A 24426-nucleotide genomic window follows, 5' to 3' on the forward strand; every position below is an offset into this window, starting at 1 on the left:
CTTTTTTCATTGATTTTTTTGTCATTTGTATATTACTATGTAAGTAGTTTTTAAATTCTGAAATCTTGCAACTTCCACTCTGGCCACTCAGTCTAATATTAGGCTATTAGGCTAATACAGCACAGTGACTCAGTGGTTAACACTGCAACCTTGCAATGCTTGAGTCCAAGGATCAGATCCTACCAAGTACAACATCTGCAAGGAGTTTGTATCTTCTCCCCGTGTTTGCGTGGGTTTCCTTCAGGTTTCCTGCCGCATTCCAAAGACACACTGATAGGGAATTTAGATTGTGATCCCCAATGGGCACAGTGATGATAATGTATGTAAAGCGCTGCGGAATATGATAGCGCTATATAAGCACTACTTGTCAGTAGTCATCTCATTTTTACAGGCTTTATTACAGTGATTTCATATTTCAGCAGAGAAAATGTCAATGTGGATGTGTGGTGAGCATGCTCTGAATCATGTGCAGAGGACCCTATGCAGGCAAAGAGAGGATGGCAGGGGAGATAATTCGCATGATTATGTTGTAAGTCCTGTATTTTTTTTTATTTAAAAAATTGCTAATTGTTCTAGCAGAGGGTACAATAAACATATTCCAATAGAAACATAGCGGTTTGAAGTTTCTAAATAAGCTTCTATATAAACTTTTTTTTAAATTTAATTTTATATTTTACTAGATGGCGGCCCGATGCTATTGCATCAGGAGGGTGGTAATGTCATGATGGGGCAGGTGTAATTCAAGCAGGTGCAGTAAATCAGACCGCCACCATCTTTATGCAGACAGATAGCGGCGGTCACATTAAAACTGTGCATGCACTCCTCCTGTACAAAGATGGCGGCAGTCAGTGAATAATTCGGCTGATCCTAGTGACGGCGTGTTCATGACGGTGTTCTGATGGTGGTACCGCACAAGAGGCTGCGTGAGTGTGAGTGTGTTTGAGTGTCTGTGTGAGTGTGTGAGTGCGAATGTGAATGTGTGAGTGTGAGTATGAGCGTGTGTGAGTGTGAGCGTGAATGTGAATGTGAGTGCGAATGTGAGTGTGTGAGAGTGAGTGTGTGAATGTGTGTGTAAGTGTGAGTGTGTAAGTGTGAGTGTGTGTGTGAGTGTGCGTGTGTAAAAGTGTGTGTGTGTGTTAGTGTAAGTGTGTGAATGTGTGAGTGTGTGTGGTGCGTACGGCGTATAGAGTGTGTGTGTGTGTGTGTTTGTGTGGTGCGACGGTGTTCAGCTGTTTCCATATTGAGACACTCATCACTTGGGTGTCCCAATATAGCGGTTGGTGAACGTCCTCCGCTTGGAATTCTGGGATGCGGTGACATCTGGACAGCCAGCTCAGAGAAAGTGCGGCCTGCGCCTGCGTGTCACTAGTACCCTTCGGTTCGGCTTGCCTTGTGAGACGAGTCCCTTCTCAGTTTAAGCCAGCGCCCCTGATGACCGCTGAGAGGCGCTGACCGCCGCTGGCACTTCCGCATCAGGGAAGCGCCAGGCCAGCAGCGGCTGACGTCATGTAGCGTGACTGTGATAGGCTGCTGCTGCGTGACGCCGGTGTTCGGGTGTAGTGTTGGATGGTCGGTGCCGGCGGTGGTAAGTGCTCCAGACCACAGCTTCGGGGACCGGGTAATGGAGCTGAAGTCTGAAGACACCGACCGACCGAACTTATAGAATCAGTCAGAAATGATAATGTTTGGTTTGAAATGTAAAGGGGCTGCCTGGTTGGGGTCGGCTATATGGAGCCTGCCTGCATGCATGATAGGGGGAGGGGTCGGGAGCAGCGGCCAGGGGCAACACAACGGTATGTGTCACTTGTGAGTGTGACTGAGGACTGTCTGAAGCAAAGCCTTAGCCAGGGGCTGGAATCTGAAAGACTGAGGAACATATCATGATATGGGGGGATGCGGATGGGGGCAGAAATCAGGACATTAAGGGGGCACAAATCTGGACAGTATGGGGGCACAAATCTGGACATTATGGGGGCTCAAATCAGGACATTATGGGGGAGGTTTGGGGGGGGGAGGGGGTGTGCCAAACTGATCCTTTGCCCCGGATGCAGGAAAGGCTAGATACACCTCTGATCATATAAATATATTACAAAAAATCCTAACAAAATATATTTGGCCTAAATGTTTGTGTGTTTATGAATGAAAGCAGAAACCCTTTTTTCCTCGACTATATCTTTGTCTGAACTAAATATACCCCAGCAACAACTTCCTTACTACTTCAACTGATCCAAATATCTTTCTGTTTAAATGCTTGAGCCACATGATCAGATTTCCATTTATATTCATAAATCATGCTCCCTATAGATAATGTTCTATCTAACATAGGAGAAGGGGAAATGACAGTACATGCTGTGGTAATTCGTGTTCATGCCTAAGCATTGAATATGCTCTTCAATAAATTGCTCCTATTCACACTCTGGCTGGAACTTGGTGACACTGTTCAGGTTCACAGATATCAATCAGTGGAACTGTTTTGAAAGTGATGGAGTGTTATAAAACATTACAAAAGACCTTGATTTCTGGGTGCGTATAAATGCAGATTATGGCTTTCATGTACAGTGAAGTACTGTTCTGAGCAAGGCAGCTCTAAAGGTATTGTGAAGTTTAGTGTCTTACCAAGAGCAAAACTGGTATTCAGACTACAGCAAATGTATTTCCACAGGCTGAACCACCTTTCTAAACAGCGTGCTTATGTATCTCTGTAGAGCGAAGCAGCACAAAGAATATTGTTCCAAGGACAGAAGGTCATATACACAACTGCGTAGCTTCATTGTCCTGATTACTTAGCATTACTTTTGGTATCTAAAGTCATTCTGAGATTAATTGTCATTCAGTGCTCATGAATATTCTATATACCCATGCTTGAAATATTTTAATCCATAAAAAACCTTGCAAGGTAACTACTAAGTGGTAGTGGAGAGTGTCCCACCTATAAAGAAGTTTGGGAAACTGTGGGATTTCAATTGGGATCCCATTATTTGCTCAAAGAGTAACCGTCAATTAAAATTGTCTCTCCTATATCAATAGTACAATAGGAGCTTGAAAGACGGGGTGCACACCTCTATAGACTTGGTTGCAGAAGTCACCAACAGTCAATCAGCTGGAGATTGATAAAATTAACCATTTATTAACGCATGTCATCTTTCAGCTCCAGCATTCATCAGACATAACAATAAGGCAGCAGTGACATGTGTATGTACAGTATAGTATGTGTGCTAGCAATCAGTAATTACATCATCACTGTGATCAATCATTATATTGATATTTTGTGTCAAGTATCATTTCAATGGATACAGTGGAAAACACTTCATGTGTCATTTTATAGAACAATATGTGCAAAGACTCTTATAATCCAACAAACATATAATTCATAAGTGTATTCAGGCGCTCCAATCATTAAAAAATAGATTTATTCTATATATTATTCTATAGAATTCCTCCACACTTAGTATTCATGGTTTTCACAGCATTCTAAGAATGGCCCATGTCCATGAGATGTCGACAGTGAGACCAAGGAGGAGTCATGTGACTGCAAGTATGCAATTTGCATACTGTAGGTCACATTCAGACCAGACGTGTCTAGCCTCACTCAGTTCACTTCTATTGCGTGAGACCATGCACGTCTAGTTGGCACACAACCATATGTATGCAATTTGCATAGTCGGTCACGTTCAGACCAGACGTGTCTAGCATCACTCAATTCACTTGTATTGAGTGAGACCATGCACGTCTAGTTGGCACACAACCATATGTATGTAATTTGCATACTGTCGGTCACGTTCAGACCAGACATGTCTAGCATCACTCATTTCACTTGTATTGAGTGAGACCATGCACATCTATTTTCCCTGGAGAAGCCGCAGTCAGTACGGCGATACGCATGGGTGTCTGTCCCACACTCTCTCCCCTCCCAGCTACTATGGCTCCATCCAGGACTTGAGGATTCCCACATCTTTTGGTCTGAGTATTTGGGTTTCTGTTTCTTTCTTTTTCTTACTGTCAGAAAAGGAATGGCAATGCCCCTTTCTATTTCCAATATGGTACTGTGAATAAGCACGGTTTTTCATATGTTTATTTGACCGTGCCTTAGTTTTGTGTAGCATTATATTTCTATCATCTGATCTATCCTTTTTGTGAGCCATATTATACCATTATGCTGTCAGGGGTCGTTTTGTGGGTTGTCATTGCCATTACCACAAGGCATGACTAGCACATGCATCTTTTATGGTTTTTAAATGTTGTTAATGCTGTTGTTGCTGTGTCCTGTTCAAAATTGTTTGAATTGTGAATTTTTTGCATTTTTGGGATAATAAAGTCTGTTTTTTACCTGTTACGGGTGTTCCCATTCTGTGGGCATGTTCTGTTCTCTTTTTCTTCCATAGTATATTTCACATGCTTATGGAGAACCCCGAGTACATTGTTTAGTGGTGCCCTCCAACCCTTCTTTATACTATCATGCATGTCTAGTCGTCTCACGACCGTATGTATGCAAATTGCATATTTGTGGTCACGTGCCTGCCTAATCCCAGCGCCGATCACTGGAGAATCCTGATAGCACACACTATGCACCCTGTAAAGATTGACAAGTCTGCAGTTACATGGAGTGACAGCAGAATTTAACCCCAAGCCTGGACAACCCCTTTAATGAGCTACTTCTCCCCACCAAAAAAAATTATTTACTATGTGGTCCCAATTGAAAAATATAAATTCATTAGCCACTGCCCCCATCAAAAAACATTTTTTGTTCATTGTGTCTTCCCCCAATTTAATACTCAGTGTCCCTTGCTCCCAAATTTATTAGCCATTGTGCTCATTCCTTTTTAACTAATTTAATTGCAGACTTGCAGCAAAGAAATAAAAAAAAAAAGAATTACCTCATTTCCTGATGATCCTATATGAGCATTATAGGTCCGTTTAGGAACCTGCTGAATGGAACAGGCGGCACATAGACAACATCATGCTGCCTGCAGCCTAAAGTATGTGCCAATCAGGGAGCCAGGGAAGGCTTCCTGCCGCATCACTTCTTTATTCAATGCCCTTAAAACGCTGATAATAATTGTATATACCAGGCAGTGGAACTGCGGGAAACCATTTCTGCTCCCTGTGCTGCCATTACGATTATAGTGCAGGCAATGTGGTGATGGGACTCCCCAGAACAATGAGCCACGACAGGCAGTAGCCCATATCGCCCATATTATAAATTGCCCCTGGTAATAATAATACAATTAGTGATGAGCGAGTATACTAATACTAGTATTTGTTAGTGTTCGGAGATTTTGTTTTCCTTGCCGCAGCTGAATGATTTACAGCTTCTAGACAGCTTGATTACATGTGGGGATTCCCTAGCAACCAGGCAACCCCCACATGTACTCAGGCTGGCTAATAGCTGTAAATCATGCAGCTGAATCAACAAAAACTAAATATCTGAACACTAACAATTACTAGCAGACCACCCGAGCGTGCTTGGGAAAACTCGAGCAACGAGTATACTCGCTCATCACTAATTACAATGTCTGGTTATTAGATCTCGAGAGGTGGGTTGCTGATCCAAGTATTCTCCTAGAGTCAGAAAGACATTTGTGATCCAAGATGAGGGAAAACTGTCTTCTACCCCATGAGGTTTATGTCTTTCTCTGGATCAACGTTGCAGAATAATTTATTACATGGAATCTGAAAAGGATGCAGTGAATAATTTAAAAGTCTGAAACTAGTAGGAAAATTGTAACACTCATACTAACTGGCATCTTCAAACATTTGTGAAGGACCAAAAAATGGCAAAACCTTAATTGAACAGAGTGACTCTGGTGGATGTAGTTCATCTCTGTAGTACATGTAGGTAACGCATATATGGCTGCCCTTGTTTCTGTACACGGATTTCTGAAGCCTGACTAATGACGATAACATATACACTCTAGGCCCGACACAAAAAATATGATTACATAGTAAATTCATAGACAACTTGCATATAACACTAGTTAAGATCTAATAGATAAAACTGCTTTTCTTTAAATAATTCAAAAACTAAGGGTCATTTCCATATAGTTATATATTTTTGCCGCAGTCCCATTCATATGTGCTTACTTGTTCCGCAGGACATGCTCCCTGAGCAGTATTTAGGCTTATTTGCTCATTAGTTCCATTTACCATTAACGAATAAAGAAGACATCTTGCTAGTGAATATTGCATATGAATGAATATTGAGAAATGCATTATTTACTATTTGTATCCAACTTTCCATACTGCTTTCCATTCCTTCTATTATTTGTCATGGTACAACTTAGGTTTATGTTAAAAGGGTTATTTTTTACTGAACTAAAAGCTACCAGGATTCATATGTCAAATGTATATTACCTAAGACCTCATTCAAACGTCTGTTTGTCACATAGATGTTCTATCTGTGGTTTTCACGGATAGAACACGTTCCCATTATTGTCTATGGAGCTGTTCACATGCCCATGTTTCTTCGTGGACTGTGAGTCTGCAAAAAAAAATCATGAAGACTTGTCCTTTTTTTTATCAATGTCACATGAAAATCACCCATACGAGACTATGGGTCAGTGACAGGGCCGGCTCCTGGTTTTCATGGGCCCTGAGCGAAAGAGTTTTAGTGGGCCCCTTTAACACACACCATGATTCATGATGCACAGATACGGCAAAGAAATATAGGTATAGCACAATGCCAAAGATTTCACTTGCTTCTTACATTACATCAGTGATATCTATTTTAAATTCTACAATAGCTCAGAAAGCAGACAGTACAGTCCTCTATACAGTGTTATGGACACCACATAGTGCTCCATACAGAATAATGAGCCCCATATATTGCTCCATCTAATATTATGTGCAACATATAGTGCTCCATACAGAATAATGAGCCCCATATGTTGCTCCATACAGTATTATGGGCACCACATAGTGCTCCATACAGAATAATGACCCTCATATATTGCTCTACACAGAATAATGAGCCCAATATATTGCTCCATACAGAATAATGAGCCTTATATATTGCTCCATACAGAATAATGAGCCCCATATATTGCTACATAGAGAATAATGAGCTCCATATATTGCTCCATACAGTATTATGGGCATCACATAGTGCTCCATCTATCTATATAATCGTCTAAGGGGTACTTCCGTCTGTGTGTTTGTCTGTCTGTAACAGAAATCCGACTGCGAATTGGCCCCTCCCTACTCTCTTCAAGTCAGTGCCCCCTCCCTACTCCCCTCCAGTCAGTGCCAGTGTGTCACCCCATCCCGGACCAACTTTTTACTATTGATGCTACCTATGCAGCATCAATAGTAAAAAGATATAATGTTAAAAATAATAAAAAATTAAAAAATCGCGCCATTCTCACCTTCCATCGTATACCGATGCGCGCGATGCTGCCGCCAGCTTCCATTCCCAGTGATGTATTGAAAAATTACCCAGATGACTTAGTGGTCTCGCGAGACCGCTAACTGGGTAATTTCGCAATGCATCACTGGGAACGGAAGCTGGCGGCAGCATCGCACGCATCGGGACAGCTTCGGTGGACGCCGGAGGGTGAGTATATAACTATTTTTTATTTAAATTCTTTCTTTTAACAGGGATATAGTGCCCACTCTACTATATAGTACGTGGGCTGTGTTATATACTATGTGGGCTGTGTTATATACTGCGTGGCTGCTATATACTATGTGGGCTGTGTTATATACTGCGTGGGCTGTGCTATATATTACGTGGGCTGTGTTATATACTACGTGGCTGCTATATACTACGTGGCTCCTATATACTACGTGGCTGTGCTATATACTACGTGGCTGTCTGTGTTACGTGGGCTGTGCTATATACTATGTGGCTGTGCTATATACTATGTGGCTGTGTTATATACTGCGTGGCTGTACTATATCCTGCGCCCCGAACCTCCGACATCCTGCACCCCAAACCCCCTAGATCCTACAACCAATCGGTGACAGGCGCAGTCCACCCGCGAATTGGCACAGGATTTAAACACCGCTTCGGTGATTGGTCGCGGCCGGCCGGGCATGGCCAATCAGTGATATTGGCGCGGTATTTAAACACCGCTTCGGTCATTGGTCATGCCCGGCCGGCCGCGACCAATCAGCGACAGGTGCAGTCCAGCCGTGAATTGGCGCCGGATTTGAACCACGCTTCGCTAATCGGCCAGCTGGGCGCAATCAATGAGCGATATTGGCGCGGAATTTAACCACCACTCACAGCGCGACGTACATACATACATACATACATATTCTAGAATAATGAGCTCTATATATTGGTCCATACTGAATGGGCCCTATATAATGCCCCATACAGTATATGATGGGCTCCATATATTGCTCCATATATAATGGGCCCCATGTAATGCTCCATACATAATGAGCCCCATATAATGCTCCATACACAATGAGCCCCATATATTGCTCCATAAAGTATTTGATGGGCCCCATATAATGCTCCATACAGTATATGATGGCCTCATAAAATGCTCCATATATAATGGGCCTCACATAATGCTCCAGTATATGATGGTCCCCATATATTGCTACATACGGTACATAATGTGCTCCATAAATTGCTCCAAACATAAAAAAATAATAACATATAGTCACCTCTCTTCGATGGCTGCCGCTCTGCTCCGGACTTTTCAGCGTCGCCATCTTCACTGTGACTGTTCAGAGCAAAAAGCGCACTATAGTGACATCATCGCATCCTCTGACCTGAAACATCACAGTCAGTAGATGTGGAAGAGGAACGGGGAGGGGTAAGTATTGCATGTACCGAGGAGCTGAGCAAGCGGGAGGTGCCCACTCGCGGGCACCAGTACCGTGCCCCCATAGAGCGCGGTGTCCCTGAAGGCAAGTGGGCTCCCTCACCTGCTCAGGGCCCTGGCCTGTGAAAATCATGAACAGCACAGAAATGGCAGCAGTGTACAGTCTGTGGTTAACCACGTAATGGATAGGAGAAGCGTTGCAAGTTTTTATTTTTCCTTATGTGAAAGTCACTGATGTTAACTGACATAGTGACTGAACACTGATGAAACTTGGATCCAAAATGCTGATGACACTCATACAATTTTTTGAGTGTAAGGAGGTGGCAGTGACCCTTGTGTGCTTCCTCTATCCTGAACACTGAGCACATGTGTCCCGTGCAGCACCCTGACGGTTATTCATGTTCACTAATGCTAATGTAATGTGCGGTTCCCTAATGTTCATTAATGTGTGTCATGTATTGTAATGTGATGCATTTGTTATATACTGTGTGTAAGCTTAGGGACAGTATAGGACCATAGGGGGATTAGAATAGAGGGGGCACACCAGAGAATGAGAATAAGATACATAAGAGTATTCATTTAGGCACAGGAAGCAAGGAGTTAAGTAGATGGGAGGGGCACAGAGCAGAGCAGCACAGAGCAGGGAGATATAGGGAAGACACTTCCTGGTTCTGTCAGACACCCAGGAAGTTTGCCCAAGGGGTAGAACGCATACAGAGACAGTTACAGTCTGTGGGGGATAAGTCTACAGACAGCAGTAAGGGGCCCCCGGCTGAAGCATAATACAGTCAGCACCAGCTCAACAGGACCAGCCCCAAGAAGGATCCGGTGTCTACGACCAGGGCGGGAGCAGCTGAGATGGCGTTCCCAACACCTTTCCTTATTGGAACCGGACAAGGGGCTGACAGGGAGCTGGTGATGCTGAAGGTACAGATGGGACACAAACTGTCCAAAGATGCTGCCCAGATGGCAGAGGAAAGGAAGCAGGTGCAGACAGGACAGAGTCTGGCTAGAGGTACGGCCGTGAACGCCGAGAGTAAAGAGAAAGAAATGACATAGATACTAGAGTCTGCCCGTATGGCAGAGGAAGGGCAAGTGATGTAAAGAATGCAGATAAGAAGATGTCTCTGTTTTGAACTGTGCTGTCTGTGAGATGAATACGCTGCTGTCTAGTAAAGTTAAGCTGTTGTAAAAAGACCTCGTCTCTGAAGTGATTTCCGGCGCTCATGAATGCGGAGCCGACATGGCAGCAGCTGACGGGAGTCTGACAGAGCCTGTGAGTGTGCTGTGGTGCATGCTGCGCATGCAGCACAAGGGACTTTATTTATCTTTTCATGTACAAGGTGCCGGGGTGCTCACTGACTGTTGCTTAGTGAACTCGCCCATGACTACCACCCAGTGCCACCCTGTTACACGTGCATGTGAAAAATCATTGACTTCCTAATGAGGCCTAACAAAAGCTTCCAGTCCTATTGAAATAGGGACATTTTGCCCAGTTAAGACCAACAGTAGAGCAGAGTCTTGTGAAACAAATGCATTTAGAATTGCTTATACAATACCAGTCCCTTCTTGAAGCTAAAGACTCGGCAGGAAAGAGTTCTGTCCATTGTAGCAGGTACCTCAATCTTCACACAGTAAATGACACTCCACACTCACGGACTTACTATGTTGACGTGTCATTGCCGTGGTGAGCAGTGCTACCAAGTAAGGTCGCCCTGGCACTGTGCTATGTGTGATATCATGCTATAAACCAACAACAGCAGGAGCACCTATTTTAATTTTTGCTGTGTGGAAAACGAGGGGTGAGAAACGAAGGCATATATCCTGGAGGCAGTTTTGTATTGAGAAGTAGTGGGGGCACCACACACCATCAGGTGAAACTCACCACCACTAATTTCCAGCTCCCCTTCCTTTGCTGTTTATCTGCTGCCCACTGCCCTAAGTAATACTGATAAATAACTGGGCTGCTTTTTTCAGATCTCTTCAAGTCTGAGCAAGGCATTTTTCTTCTCTTTGACCAGCTCCCTTGTCAAAAAAGCTGAATTTCTCAGTGCCAGTGCCATTTCAACTGCACGCTTGGCCAATTCCAAAGCTCCTGCTAACTTGCCTGCCCAGCAATGTTCTGCTCTGTTATCCCTGCATGGTGAGAAATGGGGTGACAGTGACAGGAGAAGGACAAATTTCATATCCATAACGATGCACATCATGGCGGTGAGACACAAGGGACCAGAGAGGTCACATATTCTGAAAAACAGCGTTGTAAGATGCCAAGAATGGTGGAGCGGTGATACTTTATAAAGCCGGAATACCCAGATGGGATAAAAAAAACTTCCCCTACATACAGGAGCTGATGTGGCCAAATACTGCATTCAGGTACAGGATAGCATGGTTGTCAGCTTGATTGCTACACTGTGCAGTTATGGAGATAAAACGTAAAAGTCACAACAACAATCAATAACCAATGTTTAACCCCTTCCTGATATTTGCAGTATATATACATCATGGTTGGGAAGTACTTCCCAACCAATGCAGTATATATATGTCATTGCTGTAGCCTACGCACGGAGGGCTGTGCGCAGGCAATCGCCGCCAAGTGTTCAGTTGATATGAGAGCTGACACCCGCCACTCAATGCCAGGAGTGGTGCCCGCACTGCTCCCGGCAATTTAACCAACTGTGATTTAAACCGCTGCGATCAATATCGATCCTAGCATGTAGAAGGAAGGCAGAGGAAGGGGGCCCCCTCTGCCCTCTGATCGCCGCCCCCACAACGTCATTGCGAGGAGCCAATCGTTGCTCTGGTGACCTGATGACATCTGGGTCACCAGAGGTAGCAAACCTGTTACACCATGCTCAGAGCATGGTGTATCAAGCCTATAAGTCAGTGCAGCACTGACAATTTATAAAGCATAGCAATACTTGTACATTGCTATGCTTTATAAACAATCAAAGCTGTCAAAGTGAAAGTTCCATGGAGGGACAAAGTAAAAAAAATTAAAAAAGTAAAATAAATTAAAAATAAATAAAAAATGGTAAAAATATTGTTTTTTAAACTCCCAAATAATACAAATAATAATTATAATATAAATATAAATATAGATATATATATATATATATATATATATATATATATATATATATACTGTATAAAGAAAAAATTAAGAGACCACTATTTTTTTCTTCATAGGAATATTTTTGAGTAAAATGTAAATTTTTCTTTTATTATATAAACTTCTGACAACATGTCTCCAAATTTCCAAGCAATAAATTTTGTATTTTTTTTTCCGAAAAGGAGAAATGGTCAAAATTTTAAAAAATAACCAGTGCTTTCAGACCTCAAATAATGCAAAGAAAACAAGTTCATAATCATTTAGAAACAATAATACTAATGTTTTAACTCAGTTCAGAAATCAATATTTTGTGGAATAACCATGATTTTTAATCACAGCTTTCATGCGTCTTGGCATGCTTTCCACCAGTCTTTCACACTGCTTCTGTGGCAAAAATGTAAGCAGTTCTTCTTTGTTTGATGGCTTGTGACTATCCATCATCCTCTTGATTACAATCCAGAGGTTTTCAATGGGGTTCAGATCTGGAGACTGGGCTTCTCATGACAGGGTTTTGATGTGGTGGTCTCTTAATTTTTGCCAGAGCTGTATATACAGTGGGTACGGAAAGTATTCAGACTCCTTTAAATTTTTCACTCTTTGTTTCATTGCAGCCAATAGGTAAATTAAAAAAAAAATTATTTTTCACATTAATGTACACTCTGCACCCCATCTTGACTTTTAAAACAAAGAAATATAGAAATTATTGCAAATGTAATAAAAAAGAAAAACTGAAATATCACATGGTCATAAGCATTCAGACCCTTTGCTCAGTATTGAATAGAAGCACCCTTTTGAGCTACTACAGCCATGTGTCTTCTTGGGAATGATGCAACAAGTTTTTCACACCTGGATTTGGGGATCCTCTGCCATTCTTCCTTGCAGATCCTCCCCAGTTCCGTCAGGTTGGATGGGGAACGTTGGTGGACAGACATTTTCAGGTCTCTCCAGAGATTTTCAGTACCCATTGTATACCCGTCTGATCAAATAGAATGGGCGTGACTAATAGGCCTCTAATGTGCTAACATATACTAAGCAGTCACCCCCTCCATTAATTGGTAGGCTCTGAGTGGCTGTCTATTTAGTATTTTGCACCTGTGTTGCCGACATCTTTGCTACATGAATTGGATGCATCCTGTAGTGCATTTTTTCAGAGACATGGGCAAGTAAGCAGTGCTGCCTCTTTTCAGCTGTATTTTTGAATTTTTGGAGGATTTTCAATCCTCTTTTGTGGCTTTGCTACTAAGTTTAGTGTTAGGACTTGCAAGCGTGAGAACCCGTGACGTTGGGTTGTGAGCTTGCATATCTTGGTCAAAATATCGACCAGTACCTCACATATTTATATGTATTTTGTGCACTTTATTTTTCAGGGTGCAGCCAAGCAAAGCATGTTGGGTCTTGTATACAGGAGTGTTCACATGGGATGCTTCTAGAGAGTGCTGGCCAGCCTGCCTGATCGAATAATATGGGACTGACTAATAGGCTGTGAACCAGACACTATGCATTATCTGCATGTGAACAGCGCCTTATACAGGCCTCTATTGTGCAAACATATACTAAGCAGTCACCCCCTCCATTAATTGGTAGGCTGTGAGTGGCTGTCTATTTAGTATTTTGCATCTGTGTTGATGACATCTCTGCTAAATTGGTTGGCTGCATCCTGTAGTGCATTTGTTCAAACACTCTGCAATAAAGGCCTGACTGGTGGAGGGCTGCAGTGATAGTTGACTTTGTGGAATTTTCTCCCATCTCCCTACTGCATCTTTGGAGCTCAGCCACAGAGATCTTTGGGTTCTTTTTTACCTCTCTCACCAAGGCTCTTATCCCGCGATTGCTCAGTTTGGCTGGACAGCCAGGTCTAGGAAGACTTCTGGTGGTCCCAAAGTTCTTCCAGTTAAGGATTATGGAGGCCACTGTGCTCTTAGGAACCTTGAGTAACCTTGGCCAGATCTGTGCTAGTAGTTAATTGCCAGACACTGCATCCCTTTCACATGTACCTAAAGCAGTGTGATATGATTTTCCCTTCTACATTTTTTTCATTATCCTTTTTCCCTTTTTTCTCCTATTTGCATACTTTCATTGAAATAACGTTAATGTGATTTTGTTGATCCGTATTTTTTCTGAAATATAATATATTGTTTATACCTAGTGATGTGCGAGCGCTAAAATGCTTGTGTGCTCATTGCTCGGGTCGAGCAAATTGGAATACTCGGGTACTCGACCCAAGCAATGAGCCCAATGTAAGTCTATGGGAAACCCGAGTATTTTTACCCCGATCCCCCGTGGGTCCTTTTAAGGTCTAAAAATGTCTGAAAATGATAGAAACACTGCTCAAATGACACAGGAACATCATGGGGCTCACCCCTGGAAGCATTTCAGACTCCTGGGTCACAGCTGTAAGCAATGTTGTCAGAGTTTCGCGCCATTGTTACAGGTGCACCCAAAAACATACAAAAATGAAACCAAAATGGATTTTGCAGGAAAAATGTTAAGGTACATCCTTTCCAGGCTAATGACTTGTATATAAGGCAAAATAATTTACCCCAGATTATAAAAAGTTCCTCCACCTCTTGGCCTATGTTCACACGCAGCGTTTTTGATGCGTTTTTCAACTTTATCATTGCTTTCTACCAATACAAATGCATTCACTTGGAAAACTGTTGCATTGAATCCAAGGTTTGCCCTGCTATCAAGTCATATGCACCCCAGTAAGCCTTTGAATGCAGATACTGGATGGCCACAGGAAAACCCACTTCACAGTCTTCAGTTGGTCCTGCCTTATAGGTTCCTTATGCATTCAATGCAAGGGTCGTCTTTACCCAAATTTGCACACACCCAATCCCCTTTGGAAGAAATATGGAGGAGGGCCTCCTAAACAAAACTGTCCCATTACCAAGGAGCGTGTCTCCTAGACTCGTATTGCCCATACATTAAGTGTATGAGCTGACCAACATTTCCCCAGGGGGGGATAAAAAAAATTTAAAAAAATTCATGACAAAATAGTGTTTACTGTTTTGAGCTAGGTTAACACACAGCAATAAAAGGATAATGGAAGCCTCAAAAGCACACTTTGTAGCCCACAGATAGATGAGGTGTGTCACAGAACTACCACACTGTAATTTTTTTGTGTTTTAACCAAGATAGTGTATAGACCTAGAGTATTAGACAGACCAAAAATTGGAATTTATGCATAAAAAACCTATTTTTAGACCACACATAAAATGGCCGTCGGACAGAGATAACAGACTATTTCAATATGAGTGATGTATTTTTTAAAATTTTTAAAAACCCAAAATACTATCTACAGCAAGGGTATCAGACCAAAAACTGGAATGTATGGCTGAAAAGCCAATATTTGAAGACCACACATAAACCAGACGTGTGACTGAGATAACAGACTGTTTCAATATGTGGGATGTATTTTTAAAAATTTTAAAAACCACAAAATACTGCATACACAAAGGGTAGCAGTCTAGCAGACCCAAAAATGCAATGTATGCCTGCAATGGAAGGATTTGGACACCACAGATACACCGTGCGTCTGACGGAGATAACAGAGTGATCAAAGTGTGATCTTTGTTTTTTTTTGGCCCACCAAAAATGTGTCCATAAGTAGGCTACAACACTAAAATAAAACATTGGGAGTACTAAAATTGTCCAAACATTTCCCCATGAAAGGTACATTTAAAAAAAAATCTTTTATGGGCATCATAGACACCCTTGGCAAAAATTGGACTGCCTGTAGCAGCACAAAACCAGTTAACGCAGGTGATCTAGTGTTGGAGAATGAGGAGACATAAGATAAATCATACTGAAATAAAAGAAATAAATAAAAAATGTGACTCCGCCTATGAAAGAAAATAACAAAAGGGAGGGGCGAACACAGATTCATAAATATGAAGCCAGAATGTGTCCAACGAGACTTGTTTGTCCCTAGCAACAGTTCAGAGACAGGGCTATAAATAAAAATATAATATAAAAGTCTTTGAATAATTTTATATTGTAGAGGTATACACTACCTCATTAGAGGACTGTCCAGAACTATGAAAAATGGAAAATATAATAATAAATGGGAAGAAGATATGTACATCTCCTTTTTACAAAATTTTCCCCTGGGGGTAACATTTCCTTTGGTTTCAAATTGGTAACGGCCATTATATAGACACTTTTGCCAAAAATTGCACTGGTGTATCAGCACATAACTTGTTAAATCTGGTGATCTAGTGGTGGAGAAGAGGAAACATTGATGAAGGCCTTATTAAAAACTTGGCCCAGTGTAAAGAAGTGTGTCTCCCAGACTTGTAATGCCCATACACGAAGTGCATGGGCTGAAAAACATTTCCCCATGGGGGTTACAGTTTTAAAAAATTATTTATGGGTATCATAGACACCCTTGCCCAAAAATTGAATGGCTGTAGCAGCATACAACATGTTCACCATGGTGATCTAGTGGTGGAGAATGAGGAACCATTGATGAGGAAGACCTCATTAAAAACTAGGCCCAATGTAAAGGAGTGTGTTTCCTAGACTTGTAATGCCCATACACGAAGTGCATGGGATGACAAACATTTCCCCATGGGGGTTACAGTTTAAAAAAATTATTTATGGGTATCATAGATACCCTTGTCCAAAAATTGAATGGCTGTAGCAGCATACAACATGTTCACCATGGTGATCTAGTGGTGGAGAATGAGGAAACATCGATGAAGGCCTCATTAAAAACTAGGCACAATACACACTAGTGCGTGGTGTGTGTACGAAATAAAAGATCAGCTGACAAACAACATCCCAGGCCCACAGCAGGAGCAGGCCCCACAAAGACCACCTGGACAGGTACAGCAGACCCAAGGACCCCGGCCAGCAGTCAGATCTCAGCAGCCAGCGCCTGAGCCTTTGCTCGTCGGAAGAGGGTGCCAGAGAGGTCCGCCGGCAGCGGCAACAAAGAGACCATCGCCCAAGGTACAGCAGGTGTCATCCGGACTTGCAGAAGTGTCTATCGGGGAACAGGGCAGCCATAGGCATGCCTTCCATGACATCGGGGTGAACACCCGGCAGACTATCGAACACGTCCAAAAATCGAAAGATGGCGCCTCTGGAACCAAGATTGCTCTTGTGACCAAGCACATCAAGATGGTGTCCTGACCACAGTGGGCACTGTACCAGTATCATGTTGACTTCAACCCCGCCATGGAGTCCAAGCGTTTGCGGTATGGCCTCCTGTACCAGCATGAAGAAACCATCTGGAAGGCGCGGGCATTTGATGGAACCGTGTTGTTTTTACCAAAAAGACTGAATAAGGTCACCGGGGTGTTCAGCCAAACTCGAAATGGAGAGAACGTGCAGATAACAATCACCCTGACCAACGAGCTTCCACAGACCTCGCCCACCTGCTTCCATTTCTATAACATCATTTTCCGAAGACTCCTGAAGATAATGGATATGAAGCAGATAGGATGCAACTATTACAACCCGAGTGATGCCACCAAAGTCAGAGCACACCAACTCGTCATCTGGCCAGGGTTTTCCACCTCCATCTTCCAGTACGAGTCCAGCATCATGTTGAACATTGATGTCAGCCATAAAGTCCTCAGAAATGAGTCTGTGCATGACATCATGAGCAGCCTCTACTCCTCGTGTGGCCCTCAGAGGTTCCAGGATGCCTGCTGCAAAAAAAGCTACTGTATAGACGAGATCGCCTGAAACATGACTACAGCATCCACCTTCAAGAAGGCAGACAGAAGCGAGATCAGCTTTTTGGACTACTATAAGAACCAATACAATGAACAAGTGAAAGACATGATCCAGCCGCTAAATGTGAACATCCCCCGGAGGCCCAAGCCGGGAGCCACAAACGGAGCCATCGTACTGGTGCCAGGGTTCTGTGTTATGACCCCAATGGCAGAGGGTCTCAGGAATAAATACCAAGTCTGCAAACACAAAAAAACAGCTCATAGGGCAGTGGTAACTGGGCTGACCATATATCTAATCCTAGCACCACAAATAGAAGTAGCCGGGGAACGTGCCTACGTTGGTTCTAGACGTCTCGCACCAGCCGGAGAACTAACTAACCCTAGAAGGGAAAAGAAAGACCTTTCTTGCCTCCAGAGAAAAGACCCCAAAAGTTGGATACAAGCCCCCAACAAATAATAACGGTGAGGTAAGAGGAAAAGACAAACATACGAATGAGCTAGGTATTTAGCAAAGAGAGGCCCACTAGCTAATAGCAGAATATAGTAAGATGACTTATATGGTCAGCAAAAACCCTATTAAAATATCCACGCTGGATATTCAAGAACCCCCGAACCGTCTAACGGCCGGGGGGAGAACACCAGCCCCCTAGAGCTTCCAGCAAGGTCAGAAATCACATTTAGTACAAGCTGGACAAAAATAGTAGCAAGCAAGTAACTCAAAAAACAAAGAAGCAAGACTTAGCTTAATTTTGCAAGAGCCAGGACCAGCAGACAGGAGCAACAGAAGGATCTGATTACAACGATGCCAGGCACTGGACTAAGGATCCAGGAAGTTAATATAGCGACACCCCTGGACTAACGACCCAGGTGAGTGCCAAACAGAAAAAAGACAATCCCAGAGTCATACCACTAGTGACCACAAGAGGGAGCCAAAAAGTCTAATTCACAACAGTACCCCCCCCTTAAGGAGGGGTCACCGAACCCTCACAAAGACCACCAGGGCGATCAGGATGAGCAGCGTGAAAGGCACGAACTAAATCGGCCGCATGCACATCAGAGGCAACCACCCAGGAATTATCCTCCTGACCATAGCCCTTCCACTTGACCAGATACTGAAGCCTCCGCCTGGAGAGACGAGAATCCAAGATCTTCTCCACCACGTACTCCAACTCGCCCTCAACCAACACCAGAGCAGGAGGCTCAACAGAAGGAACCACAGGTACAACGTACCGCCGCAACAAAGACCTATGGAACACGTTGTGAATGGCAAACGACACAGGAAGATCCAAGCGAAAGGACACAGGATTAAGGATTTCCAATATCTTGTAAGGACCGATGAAGCGAGGCTTAAATTTAGGAGAGGAGACCTTCATAGGAACAAATCGAGAAGACAGCCATACCAAATCCCCAACACGAAGTCGGGGACCCACACCGCGGCGGCGGTTGGCAAAACGCTGAGCCTTCTCTTGTGACAACTTTAAGTTGTCCACCACATGATTCCAGATCTGCTGCAACCTATCCACCACAGAATCTACCCCAGGACAGTCAGAAGGCTCCACATGTCCCGAGGAAAAACGAGGATGGAAACCAGAGTTGCAGAAAAATGGCGAAACCAATGTAGCGGAACTAGCCCGATTATTAAGGGCAAACTCAGCCAATGGCAAGAAGGTCACCCCATCATCCTGATCCGCAGAAACAAAACACCTCAAATAAGCCTCCAGAGTCTGATTAGTTCGCTCCGTTTGTCCATTAGTCTGAGGATGAAAGGCAGACGAAAACGACAACTCAATGCCCATCCTAGCACAAAAGGATCGCCAGAACCTGGAAACAAACTGGGATCCTCTGTCAGACACAATATTCTCAGGAATGCCGTGTAAACGAACCACATTCTGAAAGAACACAGGAACCAGATCGGAAGAGGAAGGCAGCTTAGGCAAAGGTACCAAATGGACCATCTTAGAAAAGCGATCACATACCACCCAGATGACAGACATGCCCTGAGACACCGGGAGATCTGAAATGAAATCCATGGAAATGTGTGTCCAAGGCCTCTTCGGGACAGGCAAGGGCAAGAGCAACCCGCTGGCACGCGAACAGCAAGGCTTAGCTCGAGCACAAGTCCCACAGGACTGCACAAACGACCGCACATCCCGTGACAAGGAAGGCCACCAAAAGGACCTAGCCACCAGATCTCTGGTGCCAAAAATTCCTGGATGCCCTGCCAACACCGAGGAATGAACCTCGGAAATGACTCTGCTGGTCCACTTATCAGGAACAAACAGTCTGTCAGGTGGACAAGAGTCAGGTCTACCAGCCTGAAATCTCTGCAACACACGTCGCAAATCCGGAGAAATGGCAGACAAGATAACTCCCTCTTTAAGAATACCAACTGGTTCTGCGACTCCCGGAGAGTCAGGCACAAAGCTCCTTGAAAGAGCATCAGCCTTCACATTCTTTGAACCTGGTAAATACAAGACCACAAAGTCAAAACGGGAGAAAAACAATGACCAGCGGGCCTGTCTAGGATTCAGGCGTTTAGCAGACTCGAGATACATCAAATTTTTGTGATCAGTCAAGACCACCACACGATGCTTAGCACCCTCGAGCCAATGACGCCACTCCTCAAATGCCCACTTCATGGCCAACAACTCCCGATTGCCAACATCATAATTCCGCTCAGCAGGCGAAAACTTCCTCGAGAAAAAGGCACAAGGTCTCATCACAGAGCAACCAGGGCCTCTCTGCGACAAAACGGCCCCTGCCCCAATCTCAGAAGCATCCACTTCAACCTGAAAGGGAAGTGAGACATCAGGCTGGCACAAAACAGGCGCCGAAGTAAACCGGCGCTTCAACTCCTGGAAAGCCTCCACGGCTGCAGGAGCCCAGTTAGCAACATCAGAACCTTTCTTGGTCATATCCGTCAAAGGTTTAGCAATGCTAGAAAAGTTAGCAATAAAACGACGGTAGAAGTTAGCAAAACCCAAGAACTTCTGAAGACTCTTAACTGACGTGGGTTGAGTCCAATCATGAATAGCACGGACCTTGACTGGGTCCATCTCCACCGCAGAAGGGGAAAAAATAAACCCCAAAAAGGGAACCTTCTGTACTCCAAAGAGACACTTTGAGCCCTTAACAAATAAAGCATTCTCACGCAAAACCTGAAACACCATCCTAACCTGCTCTACATGCGAGTCCCAGTCATCAGAAAAAAACAGAATATCATCCAGATAAACGATCATAAATTTATCCAGATACTTCCGGAAAATATCATGCATAAAGGACTGAAACACTGAAGGAGCATTAGAGAGCCCAAAAGGCATCACCAAGTACTCAAAATGACCTTCGGGCGTATTAAACGCGGTTTTCCATTCATCTCCTTGCTTAATGCGCACAAGGTTGTACGCACCACGAAGATCTATCTTGGTGAACCACTTGGCACCTTTAATTCGGGCAAACAAGTCTGACAACAGAGGCAAAGGATACTGAAATTTAACAGTGATTTTATTCAAAAGCCGATAGTCAATACAAGGTCTAAAAGATCCGTCCTTCTTGGCCACAAAAAAGAATCCCGCACCAAGAGGGGAAGAGGAAGGACGGATATGCCCCTTCTCCAGAGATTCCTTGATATACGAACGCATTGCGGTATGCTCAGGTACAGACAGATTAAATAGTCTTCCCTTAGGAAATTTGCTACCTGGAATCAAATCTATGGCACAGTCACAGTCCCTATGAGGAGGCAGCACACTGGACCTGGACTCGCTGAACACATCCTGATAATCAGACAAATACTCAGGAACTTCCGAAGGAGTAGAGGAAGCAATAGACACCGGCGGGGAATCACCATGAATACCCTGACAGCCCCAACTTGACACAGACATTGCCTTCCAATCCAAGACTGGATTATGAGTCTGTAACCATGGCAAACCCAAAACGACCAAATCATGCATTTTATGCAGAACAAGAAAACGAATCACCTCCCAATGTTCAGGAGTCATGCACATGGTTACCTGTGTCCAAAACTGCGGTTTATTTTCCGCCAATGGCGTAGCATCAATAGGATTAACCAACGGCTCAAGAACAAAACCACAGCGCTTGGCAAATGACAGATCCATAAGACTCAGGGCAGCACCTGAATCCACAAACGCCATAACAGGGTAAGAGGACAATGAGCAAATTAAAGTCACAGACAAAATAAATTTAGGTTGCAAATTACCAATGGCGACAGGACTAACAACCCTTGTTAGGCGTTTAGAGCATGCTGATATAACATGTGTAGAATCACCACAGTAAAAACACAACCCATTCTGACGTCTATGATTTTTCCGCTCATTTCTGGTCTGAATTCTATCACATTGCATCAAATCAGGTGTTTGTTTAGACAACACCACCAGAGGATTAGCGGTTTTGAGCTCCCGCAAACGCCGGTCAATTTGAATAGCCAGCGCCATGGAATCATTCAGACTTGTAGGAATGGAGAAACCCACCATCACATTCTTAATGGCTTCAGAAAGGCCATTTCTGAAGTTTGCGGCCAGAGCACACTCATTCCACTGAGTAAGCACGGACCATTTCCGAAATTTTTGGCAATACACTTCAGCTTCATCCTGGCCCTGAGAAATAGCCAGCAAGGCTTTTTCTGCCTGAACCTCAAGATTGGGTTCCTCGTAAAGCAATCCGAGCGCCAGAAAAAACGCATCAATATTTGCCAATGCCGGATCTCCTGGCGCTAGCGAGAAAGCCCAATCCTGAGGGTCGCCCCGTAAGAAAGAGATAACAATTTTAACTTGCTGAACTGAGTCTCCAGATGAACGGGGTCTCAGAGATAGAAACAATTTACAATTATCCCTGAAATTCCTAAACTTAAATCGGTCTCCAGAAAACAGTTCAGGAATAGGTATTTTAGGTTCAGACATAGGACTACTGGTAACAAAATCTTGTATGCTTTGCACACGAGCAGCAAGCTGGTCCACACTTGTAATCAAGGTCTGGACATTCATGTCTGCAGCAAGCTCAAGCCACTCAGAGGTAAAGGGGAGGAAGAGAGGAAAAAAAAAAAATTTAGAATTTCCTTTCTTATATCCCACTTCTGCAATGCATTAAACATTCAATGTTGGCCTGGCATACTGTTATGACCCCAATGGCAGAGGGTCTCAGGAATAAATACCAAGTCTGCAAACACAAAAAAACAGCTCATAGGGCAGTGGTAACTGGGCTGACCATATATCTAATCCTAGCACCACAAATAGAAGTAGCCGGGGAACGTGCCTACGTTGGTTCTAGACGTCTCGCGCCAGCCGGAGAACTAACTATCCCTAGAAGGGAAAAGAAAGACCTTTCTTGCCTCCAGAGAAAAGACCCCAAAAGTTGGATACAAGCCCCCAACAAATAATAACGGTGAGGTAAGAGGAAAAGACAAACATAAGAATGAGCTAGGTATTTAGCAAAGAGAGGCCCACTAGCTAATAGCAGAATATAGTAAGATGACTTATATGGTCAGCAAAAACCCTATTAAAATATCCACGCTGGATATTCAAGAACCCCCGAACCGTCTAACGGCCGGGGGGAGAACACCAGCCCCCTAGAGCTTCCAGCAAGGTCAGAAATCACATTTAGTACAAGCTGGACAAAAATAGTAGCAAGCAAGTAACTCAAAAAACAAAGAAGCAAGACTTAGCTTAATTTTGCAAGAGCCAGGACCAGCAGACAGGAGCAACAGAAGGATCTGATTACAACGATGCCAGGCACTGGACTAAGGATCCAGGAAGTTAATATAGCGACACCCCTGGACTAACGACCCAGGTGAGTGCCAAACAGAAAAAAGACAATCCCAGAGTCATACCACTAGTGACCACAAGAGGGAGCCAAAAAGTCTAATTCACAACAGTTCTGTAACCTTAGGGTATGTGCAAACGTTGAGGATTTTGCTGCGGATCAGCAGCGGATTGGCCGCTGCGGATTCGCAGCAGTTTTCCATGAGTTTACAGTACCATGTAAACCTAAGGAAAATATAATCAGCAGTGCACATGCTGCGGGAAAAAAATGCACGGAAACGTAGCATTGTTTATTCCGCAGCATGTCAATTCCTTGTGCGGATTCCGCAGTGTCCATAATACGAATCCGCATGTGTAAAACCACAGGAGGAATCTGCACAAAATCTGCAAAAAAAACATGGTAAATCGGCGGTAATTCCGCAGGTAATCTGCAGTGCGGTTTACCTGCGGATTTACCAAAATCAGTCTGGAAAAATCTGCAATACTTTCCGCAATGTGTGCACGTGGCCTAACAAGTCTGACTGATAGAATGAGAAACGACTTCAATGTCATGAAAGACCTAGCCGCTCACACCAGCTTACCACCAGAACAGAGGGAGCAGCAAGTTTGGAAGTTCATGAACTACATACACAAGGATGAAAGTGTTCAGAAAGAGCTACGTGACTAGGGGCTGAATTTCGATACCGAACTGCTAAAGTTTGAAGGGAGAATCGCACCTCCGGAAATAAATCCTGCAAAAAGACAAATCTGCTGAATATAATTAACAGTTTGCTGATTGGTTGCGAGAGCTGAGGGGTCCCGTCCTAATCAACCCCCGAGATATGAATAATTGGCTGCTCTTTTACACCCGGAAAAATTAGGGTGTTCTGCAGAACATGTTCAAGATCACACAGCAAATGTAAAGCAAGATAAAGCGGGCGGTGTTGGTTGAAGTCGAGGACTTTTTGGGGGGTTTTTGGTGAATTTTTAAAAAAAAAGAGTAGAACAAGGCTAGCAGACAGAACTATGCAACTTATGCCTGCGAAGCTACGATTTTTCCACCATAGATACACAAGGCCTCAGCCTGACATAACAGACTGTAT

At 43.6% G+C, this 24426-nt stretch overlaps 1 pseudogene; it reads left to right on the plus strand.

Annotated features, from left to right (window-relative positions):
• Nucleotides 1-10020: 10020 nt before the first annotated feature.
• LOC143775000 (piwi-like protein 1) lies at nt 10021-24376 on the plus strand (annotated as a pseudogene).
• The last annotated feature ends 50 nt before the right edge of the window (nt 24377-24426 follow it).

This window comes from Ranitomeya variabilis, chromosome 5 (assembly GCF_051348905.1).
Source record: "Ranitomeya variabilis isolate aRanVar5 chromosome 5, aRanVar5.hap1, whole genome shotgun sequence".
Taxonomy (NCBI): Eukaryota; Metazoa; Chordata; class Amphibia; order Anura; family Dendrobatidae; genus Ranitomeya; species Ranitomeya variabilis.